Raw genomic sequence first — 13,978 nt, 5'->3', positions numbered from 1 at the left:
GTATGGCTCTCCAAATTCATTTTTAAAAGAGCATATCATTTTGTTGTTCAGGCTAGCCTTAAAGTTACCTGGCTCATTTTATCCTGTTTATTTTTAAGATTTATATGGCTATTCTGGGTTTTCTTATATTTTTTATGAATTTTAAGCTTATTTCATCAATTTCTATAGAAAGATATTTGAAAATTTGGAATGGATCATGTTTAATTGACAGATAAATTTGGGAAATACTAAATTTTCCAATATATGCAGAAAAACACCTTTCCATTTGCTTATCCAATTTTTATCAGCAAAGTTTATAGTTTTCAGCATTCCAGACTTTTTTGGTCATTCTTGCTTTTAAATACTGTTAGATTAAATTGCTTTCTTAACTTCACTTTCTTTTTGTTTCTTGCCAGTATACAGAAATATGAGCTCTTTTGTATGTTGATCTTCTGACCTGTAACCTGATGCCATTTATTAGCTTGTGTATGTATATTCCTTAGGTTTTCCTATGTGTACAAGATCATGCCATTTCTTACAGATAGAGATGACTCTTTGTCTATTCCTTTATAATCTAGATGCTTTCTCTTTTGTGGACGAGTTACCCAGTGATACAGATCTTAGCACAGTTGTAAACAGAAGTGGTAAGGGTAGATAGGCTTGTCTCATTCCTGACCGTAAGGGAGAGGCCAGTCTTTCAGCACTGAGCATGCTAGCTGTGAGGCACACAGCTGACAGAGGTGCACAGCTGCCTGTGTCAGTTGAGAAAGCACGCTGCTGTTACCACTGTCTTGAGTGTTCCTGTCACGAGAGGATATTGGCTTATCAAGTGTTTTCTGCATGTGTCAATATGGCCATGTTCGTTTACACATGTGCATTTAATATAGTTGTTACATTGAATTTTATATGTTGAATCAACTCTGTATTCCCAAGTACACCTCACTTCATCACACGATATAATCACTTTAAAATCATGCTCAATTCAGTGTGAGTTTTCTTTTTTTAATTAATAAAAGGATATGTGTACTTGTATGTATGAATGTGTGTGTATTATATTTTTGACTTATTAGTATACTAGCTGTCTTTCACTTTTGAGTGATAATTGCATTTAGAATTTTTTGTTGGCAAATTTCCTTGTTTTTTCCTTTCGGAACGTTTACTGTCAGTTCACTTCCTTTTGACCTTTGTGGTTGCTATTGAGAATCTTATTAGGATACTGAGAAGTCCTTGTATATGATACGTTGCTTCTTTCCTGCTGATTTTAAATTTTTGTCTTAATTTTTTACAGTTTCGTTTATAGTATGTAGGAGTATTCATTTTTTTAAATATTCTTAGTTGAAATAGATTATATCACTTCCTCCTTTCCTCCACAACTCCTCCCAACAACTCTCCCTCAAACCCCTCCCTTTCCTTTCTATGTTTAAGTTGATACCCTTTTTTCTTTGATTATGTTTGTTACACACAGACACACACACACACACACACACACACACACACACACACACACACACAGGCACCACAACCTACTGAGTTCATTTACTTGCTTGTGAGTATGTAGTTTAAAGGCTGACCACTCTGCATTGGGCAGCCAATAATGGGACTCATCCCCTGGAGATGGTAATTTTCCTTCTTCAGTCAGTCAAGAGTTGCCTGTAGTTCTTTGCCTGGAGGGAGGGGGAACTCCAGGACATGGGGCCCCTTGTAAACATGTCCATTGATATTTCTATTGTTCTGTTTTGTTTAAGTAGCTATTTCTAGAAGATACCATTTCGCAGTAGATCTCTCAGTTTTCTGGCTCTTACAATCTTCCTGCTTCAGAGGCCTATTTTAGCTTATGCTTCTTGGAGTTAAGATTCCTTGATGTATACATCATTTTTCCATTAAATTTGAAAGTTTTGATAATTTCTTAAAACATTATCCGTGCCCCTTGTTTCTTTCTCCTCTTTTAGGACCCCTCCCCCATGGCACATATATTTGGATACATTATTGTATCTGTTGGCTACTTTTCTCATTGCTGTGGCAAAGTAACCTGACAGAGACAACTTCAGGAAGGAAGGTTTGTTTAGGCTCATGGTTTCAGAGAGATCTCTGCTCCTGGTGGGGAAGGTGACTTGGGGTATTCCTGTGGCCGTTCTCCTTATCCCCCTTCCCCTGCTTCTGTGAGGGGGCTCCCGCACCCACCCATCCACTCCCCCCTGCCTCCCTGCCCTGGCATTCCTCTACACTGGGGCGTCGAGTCAAGGCATACTCTTATCTATAAGCCTTTGGAAAATCAACAAGAAAACTGCTTACTTCCATCATGCGGAGAGTAACATTCTCATTCTAAGACGGAGAAATGGGACCTAGCAAGAAAATATTGGAACAAAGCAAGACTTCAGTCCCTCAGGGCAGTCATTAAATTCTGCAACTCTGTGTGTCAAAAATGAAAGGCACACCTCATAGGAATGTGCTTTAGCATTGTTGGGACTGACAGAGGTGGTTCTGGTGGGAGTGAAGGAACATGATCAGCTTCGAATGTCACTGAGTCCCCTGGTTAGAACGAGAGGCCTGAGGTGCAGTCATGATGACTAATTAGAAAGTCCTTGCAAGAGAGCTACAAGATGATAGTGCTATAGCATGGAATAAAAGAAACAGCAGCAACAACAACACATCACGCCGCAACACAAAACACCCAAATAACCAGCTGGTAGGTTTGAGAAGGGTTTAGAAATGCAATGGATCTGTCTTGAACCTGGAGAATAAATGAGAGAGAAAATTATTTGCATTTATTCCACTTATAAAGGTATATTGGCAGTTATCTAGATTGTACTGTAAATAAATATATACATCAGGGACAAGAAACGTGATGATATTTTGTAGTTTCTCTTTGTTTGTTTTTTCTGAAGTTGTTGTTTGGTTTGGTTTTTTGAGACAAAATCTCATTATATAACCCCAGCCTAGAGTTGTTATATAGAGCAGGCTGGCATTGGATCCACAGAGATGCATTTGTCTGCCTCTGTCTCCCGAGTATTAACGGTGTGCACTGCTGTGCCCAGCCCTATAGTTTCCTTTTCAGAAAAGTATCTATGCCCACATTCCAGTTCAACTTCCTTAAACAGCCACTGTGCATTTGGGAAAAGCTACCAAACGTAGGCCTCCAGCTCACACAAACCCTTTGGATGAAGAGCTTATCCAAAGGATATCAGTCCATCATCAGCACATGGAAAGCATGAGCTTGGTTAGTTTTTGAGGAGAGATCTGGGGGCTCAGAGTTTTGGATTTTTATATTGATTTGTAAGGGCCTTTTATAAATAAATCTGTAATCATTGTTTCCTAAAGAATTATTTTATTTGTTAAAAAGGATATGAAATTAGATAAAGATATGACAGACAGAAGTGGCTTTCAGTTTAATTTCAATCAATTTCAATCAGGATTATCCTTTGTGTGTGTGTGTGTGTGTGTGTGTGTGTGTGTGTAGTTTTTTTTTTGTTGTTGTTGTTTTGTTTTGCTTTTGTTTGGTTTTTTTGGAGACAGGGTCTTTCTGTGTTGTTACCCAGACTGGTGTCAAATGACTGGCTCAAATAATCCTCTGTCTCAGTCTCTCAAACTGCAATGAATACAGACAGTTGTCATATGCCCAACAGTTATTTCAGGAAGTAAAAGAAAATCAGCTAACCTGGACCTTTGGGGGCTTTCAGAGACTGAACCACCAACCAGAGCATACATGGGCTGGCCCTACACTGCCCTGCCCATGTGCAGCAGATGTGCAGCTTGACCTTTATGTAGGTGCTCCCACCCCAACAACTGGAACAGGGACTTACTCTGACTCTGTTGTTTGCCTGTGGATTCTGTTCCCCTAACTGGGCTGCCTCATCTGGCCTTGTGGGAAAGGATGTGCCTAGTCCTGCAGTGACTTGAGGTGCCAGCGTGGGTTAGTACCAGGCGGTACCTCCTACTTCTCAGAGGAGAAAGGATGGAGGCAAGGGGCTGTGTGAGGGGAGGACTGGCAGGAGGGAGCTGTAGTTAGGATGTAAAGTGACTAAATAAATTAATGGATAAAAAGAAGTGTAATATCAATATTACCCTTCAAATGTTACAGAGGACATTTGAATCATCACAGTAAAAGGACAATGATTGTTTCTTTTTAATTGAAGAGAAACATCCTTTGGCTCCCAAAGAGAAAGCCTCTTTATTTTCAGTTGCCTTTAAAAAATTTGAAGCTGTCAGTAAAATCATATTAATAGCATGCCCAAGGCTTATTGCCTTTCTTTGGGCAACAGTGTCTGCAAATGGTGTGCTCTATTGATTTCAATCACATGGTTTTCAGTACCATTGCAGGGCTTCAGAAACTAATCAGATAAATGAATCTGTGGATTGATGACTTCTTTCCCTGAAAACAAATCATTTGCATAGTACTCCTTCTCAATCAGTGGTTAAGTTACAATATACACTAGCAAAAGTTTTTATTTAATAATCTGTGGTCTTAGCTAAGCTAAAATTTTACCCTTCATATTGAACATTTACATATTTAAAACTTAAAATTCTTATAAATGTGAGAGTTGAGTGCCTTGTGCATTTTTAATTTAGCGTAAGACAAGTTGCTTGTGGGTTAGATCACAAAGCATTTCCTCTGCAGCTCAGCTGCACATAGCCAGAGCAGACGTCCCTAAAGTTGCATTCTAAACTTGCTATTCGTTCATTAGATGACAGTTTGTATACCAGAATCCATGGAGAGCATAGGTTTGGAGACTAAAACTGGTTGAATGTTTTCTGCTGCTGCCTTCATTGGATTTTGGTAGAGCTGCATGGGAGCACTAAATGCCTCCATTGACTGAGAGCACCGACTGTGCCAGGATCTTACCTGCATTACGCCCTTGTGACAGCTCTGCTGTGCAGGCTCGTAGGTGCAGCTGAGAGTGTGTGGGTTAAGGGCCCTTGAGCAATCTGAGTCCTGGTCAGTCTAGTACTGAAGCTTGGTTTCTTCTTCCCTTAACAACAGCAAATGCTTTTCAATTTCTGTGCATGTGACATGGAATTATTGCTTCTGACAACTTGTGGTATTTAATGTTCATGTTTGGTTTAAGAACCGTGGAGTTTTTACTCCCAAATGATAGCACATTGCTTAGGATTGATGTGTCTTTATTGACAATGATGCTGAATTTGAAATAGGGATGTGTATAAAACAACGAAGTTAATATTTTATCATGAAAGTTACAGGGGAATTCTTCCTTTGGTATTTTTTTTTGTGTTATTTTGACACAAATTAGAAATAAGCCATGTATTTTATGGCACTGAAATGTTGGCTTCAGTGAACTTGTCACTGAATAATAATGTATTCATATGGCAATAGATTTGGACTGATGGTGCTAGCTAGCGCCTAGTCTCTGAACTTTTGAATGTCTGTATTTTCAGAAGGCACTCTACTGCTGAGCTTCTGTTTGCTGAAGGTTACTGTAGACAATCATTAGCCACTCTGTTCACGCAAGTCTGATTGATTAGTGTCAGGGATGAATACACTGCCTCAAGATTAGGCTCCCGCAGCCATTTCTTCATGGCAGCTCTCTCAGAACAAGGGCCGTATATCCAGTTCCTCTGTTAACAGTGGTTGACACCTGGACTGTGTGTTTGAAGGTTCTTGGCATCTTATTCAAAGAATTTAAATAAAAGTGCACACAAATTACAAAGTAATAAAGAAACTCTCCAAAAGCAAAGCCATAGTACTCATCAGATGTGTTGTCAAGAGTGATGTCTGGCCACTTGAGCAAGAGATTATGCAAAGGCTAGAGGTTGTTGTAAAGGTTTTTTATAGGTCTAAAGGAAGGAGGGCTTTGGTTGTTCAGAGATATAATAGGGCAGTTGTGTATTTTGAATGGCAGGTTTGGGTTACAGAACTTTTGCTTTCTGTGTATATCCTTCCCATAATGTGTCTGACTTTAGTCATACACAGATCCAATTACGCATAGGCTTAAGATGGTAAATAGGGAATTGCCCTTAAACACCCAGAGGACACAGTTTACCTTATTGTGCATGCACCCAAAATTACTATAGGCTATATTGGCCCCCTTACTTTCATACCCAGACATATGTAGAATACATTTGAATAGAAACTGTCCACAAAGTGGGTGTTTTTGACAATTGTTGGAGGAAAGAGGAACTTACTAAGAGCTAAGGTCCTAGATTAATAAATGTATTGTAAGGGGACAGGTGTGTGTATAGCCCAAGTTAAGAGGAGTCCCTGGTTGCTAAGCTATTCGCTATGCTTGCCGGCTTCACTATTATACCCTCTTTTGGTGCCCAGTAGGATTTTTGTGAAGATACCATTATTTAACCGCTCTTAGAAATGCTCCTTCCTTTTTATTTCAACCAAGACACAAATCTTCCCCCCTTTTGATCTTGCTCTCAAATGAAAGCTGTTTTCTTTTACTATTCTGCCCTTTGTTTGCTCTGTTGTTGGGGAGTCTCTCCTTGATTTGTTCTTCATGTGAACTCTAACCCATGATTTTAAGATGTGCCTCATGGGGATTGGATACCAACTCAGGCACAAAACTTTTAACCTATAGTTTGTCATGCCTGCAGGATGTGCTGGGACCAGAGCCTAGCATAATCCTCCTCAGAGAAACCAGAGAGATTCCATCCAGAAACTGATGGAAACAGATGCAGAGTTCCACAGCCAAGCATTAGGTGGAACTTGGGGAGTCCTGTGGAGGGGGAGGAGGAAGGATTGGAGGAACCAGAGGGATCAAGCACACACCACAAGAACATGGTCCACAGAACCAACTGATCTGGACTCAAGTGGGCTCACAGAGATGAAGGAGGCTGTGTGACTCTGACCTCGGTCCTCTGCATATATGTTGTGGTTGTATAGCTCAGTGTTCTTGTGAGATTCCTAACAGTGGGATCAGAGGTTGTCTCTAACTCTGCCGTTGGGACTCTTTTCTTCTATTGGGTTGCCTCCTTCAGCCTTGATGTAAAAATATGTGCCTGGTCTTATTTTAGCTTGTTATGCTGTATTTGGTGGTTGTCCTTGGGAGGCCTGCTCTTTTCTGAGAGCAGATGATAAGGTGGATGGGTCTGAGGAAAAAAGGGTGGTAGGGGAGATGAGAGACTTGGAGGGATGGAAAACTGCAGTCAGGATGTAGTATCTGAGAGAGGAATAAATAAAAAGAATGAATAAAATAAAAAAGTGTGTGTGTGTGTGTGTGTGTGTGTGTGTGTGCACGTGCACCTCATGGAATCTGCTATGGTAGTGCAAGTAATAATGATCTTTAAAACAAGAAAATGGTCAAATGTGAGGCATTTCAACTGTCAGTTAATCCTTAGAAGAGTTCCATAAGCTGGCTAGGATTATTGTCTCCACTATAAATGGAGAACTGACCTGATGATAGAGGTTGGATCAAAACCGTGTCTCTCTCAGTCCAGCAGTTGATTCCTAGCCACTGCCCTTTGCTTCTGTTTGTGTGTACTTTGCAGCTGATGACACACCGCTCAGGAGACAGCAGTAGGCTCTCTGCCTAAGGCCTATGACCTCTGCATCTCTATTCCTCACTTTTATGTTACTGTGATAAAATACCTTTGCAAAAACCAAGTTTAGGAAGCGAAAGCATTGTTTGGTTTACAATTCAGAGGGGCATAGTGGGGCTGGGGATGTAGCTCAGTGGTAGAGCGCTTACCTAGGAAGCGCAAGGCCCTGGGTTCGGTCCCCAGCTTTGAAAAAAAAAAAGAAAAAAAAAAAACAGAGGGGCATAGTTCACCATGGTGGAAAAGGCATGGCAGCAGGAGTATGAAGCCGCTGGCAGTCAGGTAGCAGACTGGTCACATTTTATTCTCACACAGGAAACAGAGAACAGGAAATGGGACCTGGCTGTAGAACCCAGACTCTGCCTTCTAAAGGTTCGTTCCACAGACTTCTCAAAGAGCACCATCAACAGGGAGCACATGGAGACATATCTCATTCAAGTCATACTGCCATTCATGGGTTTTGGACAGATTTAGTGTACCAAGCATGGATTCCCTTCTGTTGAGCAGACCTGAAATCCAATAAGAAAACAGTACATCTGCCCACCTCACCCCCACCTCACCCTCCACCTCACCCCCACCTCACCCTCCACCTCACCCTCCACCTCACCCCCACCTCACCCTCCACCTCACCCTCCACCTCACCCCCACCTCACCCTCCACCTCACCCCACCTCACCCTCACCTCACCCTCCACTCACCCTCACCTCACCCTCACCTCACCCTCCACCTCACCCTCACCTCACCCTCCACCTCACCCTCACCTCACCCCCACCTCACCCTCCACCTCACCCCCACCTCACCCTCCACTTCACCCCCACCTCACCCCCACCTCACCCTCCACCTCACCCCCACCTCACCCCCACCTCACCCTCACCTCACCCTCACCTCACCCTCACCTCACCCTCCACCTCACCCTCCACCTCACCCTCACCGCACCCTCCACCTCACCCTCCACCTCACCCCCACCTCACCCTCACCTCACCCTCACCTCACCCTCACCTCACCCTCACCTCACCCTCCACCTCACCCTCCACCTCACCCTCCACCTCACCCTCCACCTCACCCTCCACCTCACCCCCACCTCCCCCCCACCTCACCCTCACCTCACCCTCCACCTCACCCTCCACCTCACCCTCCACCTTACCCCCACCTCACCCCCACCTCACCCTCCACCTCACCCTCCACCTTACCCTCCACCTCACCCCCACCTCACCCCCACCTCACCCTCCACCTCACCCCCACCTCACCCTCCACCTCACCCTCCACCTCACCCTCCACCTCACCCTCCACCTCACCCTCCACCTCACCCTCCACCTCACCCTCTACCTCACCCTCCATCTCACCCCACCTCACCCCCACCTCACCCTCACCTCACCCTCCACCTCACCCTCCACCTCACCCTCCACCTCACCCTCCACCTCACCCTCCACCTTACCCTCCACCTCACCCTCTACCTCACCCTCCATCTCACCCCACCTCACCCCCACCTCACCCTCACCTCACCCTCCACCTCACCCTCCACCTCACCCTCCACCTCACCCTCCACCTCACCCTCCACTTCACCCTCCACCTCACCCCCACCTCACCCTCCACTTCACCCTCCACCTCACCCCCACCTCACCCTCACCTCGCCCCCCACCTCACCCTCCACCTCACCCTCCACCTCATGCCCCCACAACCATGCCACTGTTGTACCTTGGGGTTTTAATTTTTATTGACAAATTTTTATACACTGTATTTTGATCATGTTTTCTCTTCTCCCAGTTCCTCTCAGATTCTCCTCACCTCCCTGCCCAACTTTATGTTCTTTTGCTGTCTTTCTAACAAACCAAACAAAAAGCAAGAAAAAAAAGGTCAAGAAATGTATCTCTTATGTTCTTCTAGATGCCTGAAAGACAAGTCTTGAGCAGAATTCTTATGGTTATTGTGAGAATGTAGTGTGAGAGGAAACCTCAGAATCAGGTGGAAATTCAACCTGATTGCAACATGATTTCTTAGGGTTTGGGTCATTTTTCTTTGGAATACAATGTCAAAATGAAACAGGCTGGGTTATGGTGCAGTGTTCTTGGTGAAGGGGTGTCATTCGTTTTAACTTTGCGTGTCATAAAGCGGTGTCATGTATGTCATAATGTGTGCTGTGTTTGCAAGCTCTGAATTCAGTTCCTACCGCTGAATCACTGTCTATCACTGTATGTAATGGAAGTGTCCTGCTCAGCATCAGATAACAAGCTAAAGAGGACGCGGTTTCTGGCTTGGAAGGGCTGATAGTTCAGAGAAGTAGTGTTTGCTTTTGGTCACATTGTATTAATGTTATTTCCCTAAAAGTGGTTGTGGCATCTGTTGGTGTCTTGTAGGCAGTTAGGTGTTGCTCATTTGTGTAGTCTGACCTCTCTGAGCTATGCTTTTCATATTTGATCATGATATTGAGGGTCAGAATGCATTTCCCACATCTGAGTTGGGGCCTTACATCACGCATTTTCTTAGCCAACAAAGTAATTTCATGGAAAATTGCTGCTTTTTGGAAGTTCCTCTCTTGTAGTGCTCCTGAGAACATTCAATATACAGATGACAGGCAGAGACCACAAAGTATTATATTGTATGTTTAAATTAATAATATCTATATACTTTTTCAATATAATAAAATTAGAATTATTACATATGTGTATATATGTATGTGTGGGTAGATGTGGGCATGCCACAGCATGTATGTGGAGATCAAGACATGGGTTCTTGCCTTCTATGATGTGGCTGCTGGGGTTAAACTTCAGGCTTGGCAGCAAGTACCTTTCCTTCCTGAGCCACTGTTACTTACTGAACCATTATTCTTTGATTTGACAAGAAAAAGTGGGCTGATTTTTTTTCTTTCAGTTTCTTCATCTTTCTCCATTTCTTTTCTAGCATGGTCACCTCTTAGCACACCTCTTAGCTTTCAACTCATCCCTTCTCCATCTTACTGCCACCTGACCCACATGGTAAAGCTAAAGTCACTGCTTTGCTGCAGGTGAATTCACACTGGCTGAGTAAACATAGGCCTTGTAACTGCTTTGGTCTGTGGCAGGTGGTAAGATCTCCGTTGGAATATTGAGACTTCTGTAGAGGCGAGTTCTCCTGCTTTCCACTCTTCTCACTGGTTGCTGCATCTCAAGTGACTCTTAAAAGGACAATTCATTTTAGGGAGAGAGGGAACCTCAAGATGGTAAGATCTCCTTTCTGGCTTACCAACCACTTGGCCTTCCTGCCTTTACTCTAGCAGTTCTGTTGACTGAGATATCCTACCTTGCATGGTTGACAAAGGTGAATGTTAGGAAGCCATGTTAGGTTTCAGCTTCTCCCATATTTTCCTCCACTAGAGAGGTCTAATCCTTTGTGCCCAGTCTTTTTTAGCTTCATGAAGAAGCTCTCAGCATTCACTTTGAGAAGTCCTTACCTTATACAATGTCCTCTTTTCCCTGATGGCTTTTGCTATTTGTTTGTTTTCAACATGGATGACTTGTAATTCTAGCTTTCTTATAAAATTAACACTCAGATTTTTACGAGTGCTTAGTGTGTGTGGGCGGGGACAGAGAGAGAGAGAGAGAGAGAGAGAGAGAGAGAGAGAGAGAGAGATTTTTATCCAGCTTCTTTAAGCCAAGCTTTCTTTTTTTAAATAAAAACTTTAAGATTTATTTATTTTAAATTGTATCTGTTATGTACATGTGCATTTATGAGTGCAGGTGTTCACAGAATCTAGAAGGTTTCAGATCTCCTGAAGCTGGAGTTCTGGTGGTTGTTTGACATGGATGCTGTAACCTGAACTTGTATTCTCTGGAAAAGCAGTATAGACTGTCACTCCAGCCCCACCAAGCTTTCTTGAATAATACCTTTACCTATCAGTCAGGGACCACATTTGAGACTGTCCTCCATTTTGTAGCTTAATCAGTCGGGAGTGTTATGTGATTCAAAATAGAAATAAACAAACAAAGCACAATACAACAACTAATAGCTCACCTCCCCTAGTTACAATTTAAAAATGACTTATGTGTATCTATGTGTGCCTCAGTGCATGTATGTGCACCATATACATGCAGTTGCCTGCAGAGCTCAGAAGAGGATATTGGATCCTCAAACTAGGGTTATAGTTATGTGTGCTGCCTGATGTGGGTGTTGGGAACCGAACCCAGGTCCCCTGGAATAATAGCAGGTGCTTTTGAGCTCTCTCTCCAACCCTCCATTAACTAATTAAAAAAATTCCCCCAAACAATGCAAAGTTTAAATATATTACAAATAATTTTATAAGACAGTTTCTGTAGCCACGCCCTCAGTGCGATGGTGGTCACGCTGGTGTCTGTAGATGTGAGAGTGTGTCCTGGTTAAGCTCCTTCCTCCCTAGGCTTCTGAGCATGCCAGACAGTGCAGAGTGAAGAGCGAGCAGTCAGTCAGTCAGTCGTTCTGCATACGGTCAGGCAGCCCAAAGGCCTTTCTTCTTGGTTTGAATAAGACATATTTTTGACTGAATTGACTGACTGTTTAGGTTTCTTGTAGACACAGCCCTACCAAAGAAAACTAAAAAATTGCTTTTGGCAAAGAAAATTGCAGCTAGTTATATCTCATAAAACCATTCTTGTGTTCATTTTCTTGCAGAAATTGCTGTAAGTGTATTTTCTAGGGCCAATATGTGAGAAACCTTTTTATGATTGAATAAAAACTCAGAGATTTTTAGTATCAGAAATGTTCCATTGACTTGGCTTGGTTCTGAAAATGAAGGGAATATCTTCAGCCAAAAGGAAGCTCATCATTAGTCAAATGCAGACAGGATTTGGACTTGTTTTACTTGCTTTATTTTATTCTTACATAGTCTGGTCTTTGTGGACCCAAGGAAACATTGTATCAGAACCATCTTTGGCTTCTAATAGATCTTTTTATATTTATGTTCACTTGAACATAATGTCATGATTCTATAGATAAATCTATTAGTCTACTTGTTTACATAAAGAAAGGTTTGCGATGATTAATTTTATGCCTCTAAAATATGAATACCATTTGGACTGGTTAGAATATGATTTACTTTGTTAATAACTCTGTCAGATCAGTTTATAAATGGGAAAGAAATGCATATGAATAAACATTTGTCCTATTTTGGCTTTTGTTAAACTAATGCATTTTGAATTTAGCCACTTCCCCAACCAAAAAGTTAACTTTGACATCTAGTTCTTGTCCAGAAATTCTGTCTGTACTGATTCTATTCAGTCTATCATTCAGAACCACTGTGGTAAGAAGCAGAGCACCTGTATGTTACCAGGCAAATAGAAAGCTGGAGCAAGGACTGCAAAGCTGAGTCAGTGTGGGTGACAGTGTGACGCTGACTTATTGATGACAGGTGGACACGGAGGGAATGCTGTCTGAACAAAGCCAGAGGAACTACTGCTGTTAGAGCTCCACATCCATCTTAAGATGAAGCATTATTCGCTTACATATATATATATATATATATATGTATATACATATATATACATATATATGAGAATTACGACACAATAGTAACACAGCATTGTGAAGCAGATTAACATTTATTATCTTATGTAGTTGTTTTGTGAAAGAAGCAACTAAAAGTGACTTATTTTAACAGATTCCTAATACAGCACAGTTTTATTATCTTTAGATCCCACTGTGCATTAGATCTCTAGACTTGTTTATTCTGCACATCTGCTTCATATCCGTTAACTTTATTTGCCTATTTTCCCTCTCCTGACAATGTGTTGATAAACATTTTATTCTGTCTGTATATTTGAGATCCTTTTGCTTTTCACTCCACATGTATGGGGAATATTAGTGTTTGGCTTACTTCATATAGAATACCATCTTCTAGATCCATCCATATTGTAGCAAATGGCAGGATTTCCTTCTTTTTAAAATTAATTAATTTACTTTAAATCCTGACTGCAGTTTTCCCTCCCTCCTTCCAGCCCTACCCCCTTCTGCTTCTCCTCCCTTGCTCTTCAGCAAAATGGAGGTCTCCCATGGATATAAACCAGCCTTGGCATATAAGGCTACAATAAGACGTGGCAGCCTCTCCTATTGAGACTAGACAAGGCAGCCTCATGGACTGGTAGGATTAACAGTAAATATGGATATCTTACCAAAAACAATCTACAGATTCAATGCAATTCCCATAAAAATTCCAATGCAATATTTTATAGACCTTGAAAGAACAATACTCAACCACATATGGAAAAATTAAATACCCAGGACAGCTAAAACAACCCTGAACAATAAAAGACCATCCTGAGGTATCACAATCCTGGATTTCAGGCTGTACTAGAGAGCAATAGTAACAACAACACACATGTTATTAGCATAAAAATAGAAATGTTGATCAATGAAATGGAATAAAAGACCCAAAAGTAAATCCACACACCTATGGACATTTGATTTTTTACAAAGAAACCAAAATTATACAGTGGGGTAAAAAAGAAAACTTCTTCAACACATGTTCCTGGTCTAACTGTATGTCTCCATGTAGAAGA

The 13,978-nt window shown here is 41.9% G+C and overlaps 1 protein-coding gene across 8 annotated transcripts in view; it reads left to right on the top strand.

Annotated features, from left to right (window-relative positions):
* Positions 1-13,978, top strand: part of Stk33 (serine/threonine kinase 33) — a 179,627-nt gene that overhangs the window by 78,104 nt on the left and 87,545 nt on the right. The window contains exon 1 of one of the 8 annotated variants that reach the window (XM_087592244.1): positions 9,634-9,752. The gene's annotated coding sequence lies outside the window, so the exon portion shown is untranslated. 8 annotated transcript variants of the gene reach the window in all.

The sequence above is a fragment of the Rattus norvegicus genome, chromosome 1 (genome assembly GCF_021556685.1).
Source record: "Rattus norvegicus strain SHRSP/BbbUtx chromosome 1, alternate assembly SHRSP_T2T, whole genome shotgun sequence".
Classification (NCBI taxonomy): domain Eukaryota; kingdom Metazoa; phylum Chordata; class Mammalia; order Rodentia; family Muridae; genus Rattus; species Rattus norvegicus.
The sequence above is the reverse complement of the archived record's forward strand: the minus strand, read 5'-3'. Positions and strand labels throughout refer to the sequence as shown.